Raw genomic sequence first — 6,000 nt, 5'->3', positions numbered from 1 at the left:
TATAAGAGGATGAACATTCCCATTGTCGATATTCCTGACAATTAAAAATAATTTTGAATGGAAGCAAGCCCGCACTGTAAGTCTTGAATAGTTGAACTATAATGCTAACATCCTTAAACTGAGCAGTCTTGCTTCAGGCATTTATTAATAGAAGAGTTCGTGATTTCGTATAGAGCTGTTTCTGTTCCCATACCTCGTTTACCAAAAAAAAAAATCGACGACTCAGTCTCCTTCTTTCACAGTTTCTCCTTTCTTCCTGTCAAAGTGGTTCCGATTATTTTTTTGTTTTTTTTTTAATCATGCTTATATGTAAATCCGTTTTCGTTAGATCGCCATTTTCTAGATCTCGATTCTAACCTACCTGTTCTCAAATTTAGTTTGTATTATCTTCATTTCGAAGTACTCTGTTCTTAATTGACCAGTCCTCCAGAGGGATTAATATGCTAACATAAATAATTCAATTCGCAGTCACTACATCTATAAGTCTTCCCAGAAACAGACAATCTGCCCTCCCGGCAAACGTTAAGGTTGTGCGCGTGTACAGCCCCATAATAGTGCAATCTCGAATAGCGTGACTGCCGGCACTTCTCCAGGAAATAAGAGAGAAAGAGAAGCGCACACGTTTCGCAGATTTCGTTACTTTCTGCAGGTTGTACACGCTTCTCGGAATAACTCGTACCTCCTTCTCTGGCGCGCTGAAACTATCCGAGTTAGCCTCAAGATAACGGGCTTCCGAGGAAAGTTTGACTATACGTTAATTTCCAACGTTTATGTATACGTGTTTCGTTATGTATATTTATTTTCTTTACGTTTCCTTCAACAGCAGAATATGCTTCGTTTAGCTGCATGAATGTATCGCGAGGAAAGAAGAAAATTAAGCGCCGATCGAGGGGCGCGGAATATTCCGGTTGAACGATGATGTCTGCGCCATCTTTGCCTATATGGCAGCGTTACGCCGTCAGCTTGCGTGCGTGTTCTAGGAATTCAACTTCCTTTTTTTTTTCTTCGGAAGTGCCCGTATGGTTCCGCCGGAAGGAAGACGTATGCGGAGGAAGAGAGGATGACACGGTCGACTCCGTGGAGCGCTGATGGTCTGCTTTGATGGCCGTGCGCTGAAGTAAATACAGCGCGGTCTACACTTTATTTCTTTCCTCGCTATTGTTCCGGGAACGTCAGTATTCTTTATAAAGGGAAGAAAAATGAAGGTTCATTCAAAAATCGTTTTTCCGGAAGACGCGGCTTCCACGTAACGAAAATCCTATACGGCGACTCAGTGCAGGTTGGGGCCCCAGGTAATATTCGCAATGCGAGATGAGGCAAGTTTAAAAGGAGCTTTTGCGGGGAGTTTGGACGGACGCGGTCATTTATATCGCGCGAATATGGACGGGTTCAACGCATGCCAGTTCTAGTTAAGTGTTTAGTTATAGCTGGGTTTCGTTTATGCGTATACAGAACGCGTACTTTCCATGCACGCGCTTAACGCTGTAACGCGCTTCTTGGATTCGTTCACCCTGTTTTCGCTCGACGAGCTGTCGTGCGCTTATAAGTTATAGGTTGTATAACTGTTGTATATATGGCGCCATGCGCACGCATCACCGAGCTCGTGCAGCAGATTCTGTTCATAGTGTGGTTTCTTGTACGTCATTACATTGATGCGCGGCACCATATAACATACAGCACGTAACACCGCTTCCATATGACCTTGCGGTAAATCTTTTCGCGAGGCAAAATGCATAGTCGGAATATACGAGGCAGCGGAGTACCGTGCAGTCAGATAATGCGGAAATGCCTAGAACATCGTTTTAAGGAGTAGCCGCCGCCGCATGCTTTACATGGCCTTTCAGCACAGGATAGGCGTCGCTGCCGACAGCTGAAGGCAATTTCGGGGAATAAAACAGCACTTTATTCGTGGAAGTGGTGCGCAAGTTCATACCGATTGGGTCTTTGTATTTGCGCTGACCCGGTTTGATACATATATATATATAACATAGTTTCGCGGTCGTTATATATTTCAACGTACGAAACGACGTATCTTAGACTGCACCTTGAAGATTACGGCCTCATAATGCGTGCTGTATATTACAGCTGTGGCAAAATTGCACATGCGAGGGCGTTGTTCTCCTTCTTGGCCCGTTGATTGTGGATTGCACTTGTTTGGTGCTCAAACTTCCCAACACATTTGGCGACTAGTCTGTTGGATATGACTTTGAAGGTGTACCAATCTTTACAGCATGTCATTGGAAGGGGTAGATTAAATGGGTGATATGTTCCCCAGTGAGGATAAGGAGCGAGAATTGGAAAATGCCGGGGGGCTCGATTTCGCCTTGTATCATTCCATATTCCACGGTGCGTTTTAGGTTTAGGGCTGCCCATGCCTTCAAGGCGGTACGTAGTCGCGTACAGTGACGATATGTATAGCGTTGCATTCTATAATGCTGCGTATGCGATAATTTCATGTCAGTGAGGGTCACTGTGCAACGCTGTCGTTATTAGAAACGCACACGTGACATCGATCTGAATGCTGCAGCCTTCATAATAAAGCACAGGAGCACAAACCGGAGTTGCGCGTGCGGGTTTTGCACCGTATTTGATCGAACAGATCTCTCTGGTAGATATCCCCGTATCCGCTAAAGGTATACGTATAATGCAACGTGAAACCGAGAACTTTCCTATATCAGGTCTTCGCGGGAACCTCGAAAATCGACGCGATAAGTTTCGCTTGAACATTCTTTCCTTTTTCTTTTTCTTTCTTTCTCGTGCGTATGTACGTGTCGGTGGTTTTTTTTTTTTTTTTTTTTTTTTACGCACTTTATAACCGTTGCGGCGTAGATGTTGATAACGCGAGCGCGGGTGGTGGCTGCGTCCGCGGCGGAAACTGACGAAGCGATGGCCGGAAGTGAAAACGATGAGCGTGCGCGCGAACGGATCTGGAAGTCCATTTCTCGTCGCGCTCCCCTGATCGGCGACTCCGATTCCGCTACGGATAGGTTCCGCCTCGCCCTAAGACACTGCTGCTGACTCGGTTACCCGCGTAAATACACACGTGCGCTATACTATCTACTGCGTTCAGGGGTGTGACGAGGGCGTGGCGTATACCTGGTCTACATGACGGTGATGACGGGCAAGCGAGTGGATTACATATGCGGATATTACTAAGGGGTCTATGTGTCTAGGTGATTATATACACGCTCTGCAACGCACAACGGCGCAGTAGAACCGAAAACAGCCGGGATGTGCCGATTTGGAATTGCAAGTGAAAAATTACAGTAAAGAAGAAGACTTTATTGATAAGGATTAGGAATGAGGGGTCGTGAGCTCGACGGGTGGGGTCCCAAGTCCAGGTATCCACTGTCTGCTGCCGCCTGCCTTACGTGACCCAGAATCGCTATAGTACCTCCGGGTCAGAGCTGGCGAGCTGTGTTTCCCATAGCTCAAAAGTGTTGGATGGATTAAACTGACCTAAAAAGGTATTCAGATTAGAGAGCCCCTAAGCATATTCTTGTGAGACGATAACACGAAAGCGCTTCTTTTGCTTAGGAGAGGAGGAAGAGAAGAAGGACAACGAAAGGCAGGGAGGTTAACCAGGGCTGAGCTCGACAGGCTACCCTGCACTGGGGAAGAGGGAAGGGGAAGAAAGGAGCAGGAGAGAAAGGTACACTGATGCAGCTGACGTAACATCAGTTCCGCACGCGACATCACAGACGGTCAATCAGGCCGGTATCCTTAAGAAATCACAACAGCGCTTTCGTTGTATTTCGGAACTGTCACGCGCAGGCCCATGGCCCCAGATCTTGTACCTGGACGGAAACGTTTTTCTTTAGGTTGGTGCTTCGAAGAGGTGCTGCAACGGCGTGTTGCCAAGACGTGTTATGAAGAATCAGGCAGTGCGAGAAGCCGAATTGGGTTTGTTTACATCACTTGGTACAATCAAAGTGGCGTCGACAACCATTTACACGTCCTCTTCCATTTCATCGTCGAGGCAGTATCCATCACAACGTCGACGAGTGTTCTACCGATATCGACGCTAAGCCTCATCGAACACCAATCGACGTCCACGTGTTGCAAAAGTAATATGCACGCCTGCTGCGAAGCTTCCTCCACAGAAGTTGAAGGCCAACTGATACGGCGGACAACGATGTACTCCCTTCTAGTCGAGACTTGCCCTTCTGCCACGGGGATTGCCCTCTCGCACTCCAGAGCTTCAATTGGTTGCACGGCAGCTATTGGCGCCCGGCGTCAGATCCGGTGAGAGATGTCACGTGCTTTCCGGGCACGGATTTTGCGGACGCCGAGACCGAGTACGCGCTTTCACCAACCTATGTACGTACTGTAAAATAACGCGTTCGCGTTAAACTGCTCTAAGCCAAACCCCGCATGTAGACGGAGAGCCCAACACATGCTGAAAAACAAGGCAGTATGGTTGAATAAATGCTCGTTTTTTTTTTTTTTTTTTTTTAGGAACACTGTGTATTCGTTGTATTGTTTGACGACAAATTTCAAAATTTGTTTTACATTTCCTTCGCTAGGTCTGACATTTTGTTATATTCGTGTTCGTTCGGTCACGTGAATTATCATTCGTTGCGAAGTAATTGCAAAATATTTTGAAGCTGTATTGGTATGCAAGGAATATATGTTTATAACGAATACCTGATGTAACAAAGGTAAAACGAGCTTGAACCGTTGTTGCTCCTGTGCTGACAAAATGCTGCCTTTTATATTGGACTGTGCTATTTACACGGGGCAGAGGGGCTTGAAGGCTTCTCGAAAGATGCTGCGGTGTTTTCGCCGGCACACTGAATTATAGCCCTTGTCGAGCGCGTTGTTGAGTACTTTACCCAATAAGATGAGGCATAACTTCGTTTCGCGACCACTTTGGCAGGAGCATTGAAATAACGCTGGAGACGAATATCTCTTTAGAAAGCGCACTACAGGAAACATTTTTTCGTTGTAAGTTTATAAGTTTCTTCTATAGTTATATATGATTTTAATGAGAATTGGCTTGATGTGATTCATTTGTATCGCATTTCATTCCTATACTTACTTTCCAGTGGCTGTGGTTATCGTAGTGGTTACTTTTGTTTCGCTTATTCGTATGCTTATGCGCATTGTCCGTTAAGTACAGGGTGGCCAATTGTCCTCGAGAGGATCGAGATGCTTCTTGGGGAAACAACGACAAACTTCGAGAAAGGGTCGAATCAGGGTTCTTTATCTCAGCCAAGTTAGCGTTGCGACAGTGGATAGACTACTCCGCGTTATACGTGTCATCTTTTATCTGGATCAGCATGATAAGCCTTTCGCGATGGCAACCTGTCCAGCTTTTTCTTAGAGAGCGTCGTCGTGTACTTTTTCTATGTAGATCCAATAAAACCTTTACGCCGCCTTTCTCATTTTTTTTACTCTATCTCGCTAAAGCGGGCGTATGGTATGATCTAACATGTATAAAAAATAAAGAAAACCCGGACGTCTAATGACCGGCGTTGAATGCCAGCAACCGGATGCAAGTTATCGATTGTGGTGAGCTAGTTTCTTTCTTTTATGGGAGCTATAATTAGGGGTGGAGGCACTTAAGTACTTGCTCTTGATACGGGCATGTGCTGCCTGTCAAGCGGATGTATTGATGGCTGTATATCTGCGTACATAATTTGCGTGGAGCGGGCAGTGCGGCTGAGTGCGTGCTGCTTTTGCGCGTGCACTCGACCCGCATTCCACGTGTTATGCGTCGTCCCACGGCAGATAAGAACAAGCGAACCTCGGCAGGGTGTTTCGCCGTGACCTTTCGTTTATCTTCATGTATAGGTATACACGCATTCCTGGCACATATTTTTCTGTACGTGACACTGGGCCGTGAGCTTATTCCTGTTAACAGTGGTCGCACGTTTCGCTATGCCACGTGGCGTGACCTGAAAACTATCATCATCGTGAACCGGCACGCGATCTCTTCGTCCTCTTCTACTTCGCTCCCAGAACACTTGCGCATATTTGTCCGGCGTGGGATGCAAT

Source organism: Rhipicephalus sanguineus, chromosome 3 (genome assembly GCF_013339695.2).
Source record: "Rhipicephalus sanguineus isolate Rsan-2018 chromosome 3, BIME_Rsan_1.4, whole genome shotgun sequence".
NCBI classification, from domain to species: domain Eukaryota; kingdom Metazoa; phylum Arthropoda; class Arachnida; order Ixodida; family Ixodidae; genus Rhipicephalus; species Rhipicephalus sanguineus.
This window is presented reverse-complemented; position numbering follows the sequence as displayed.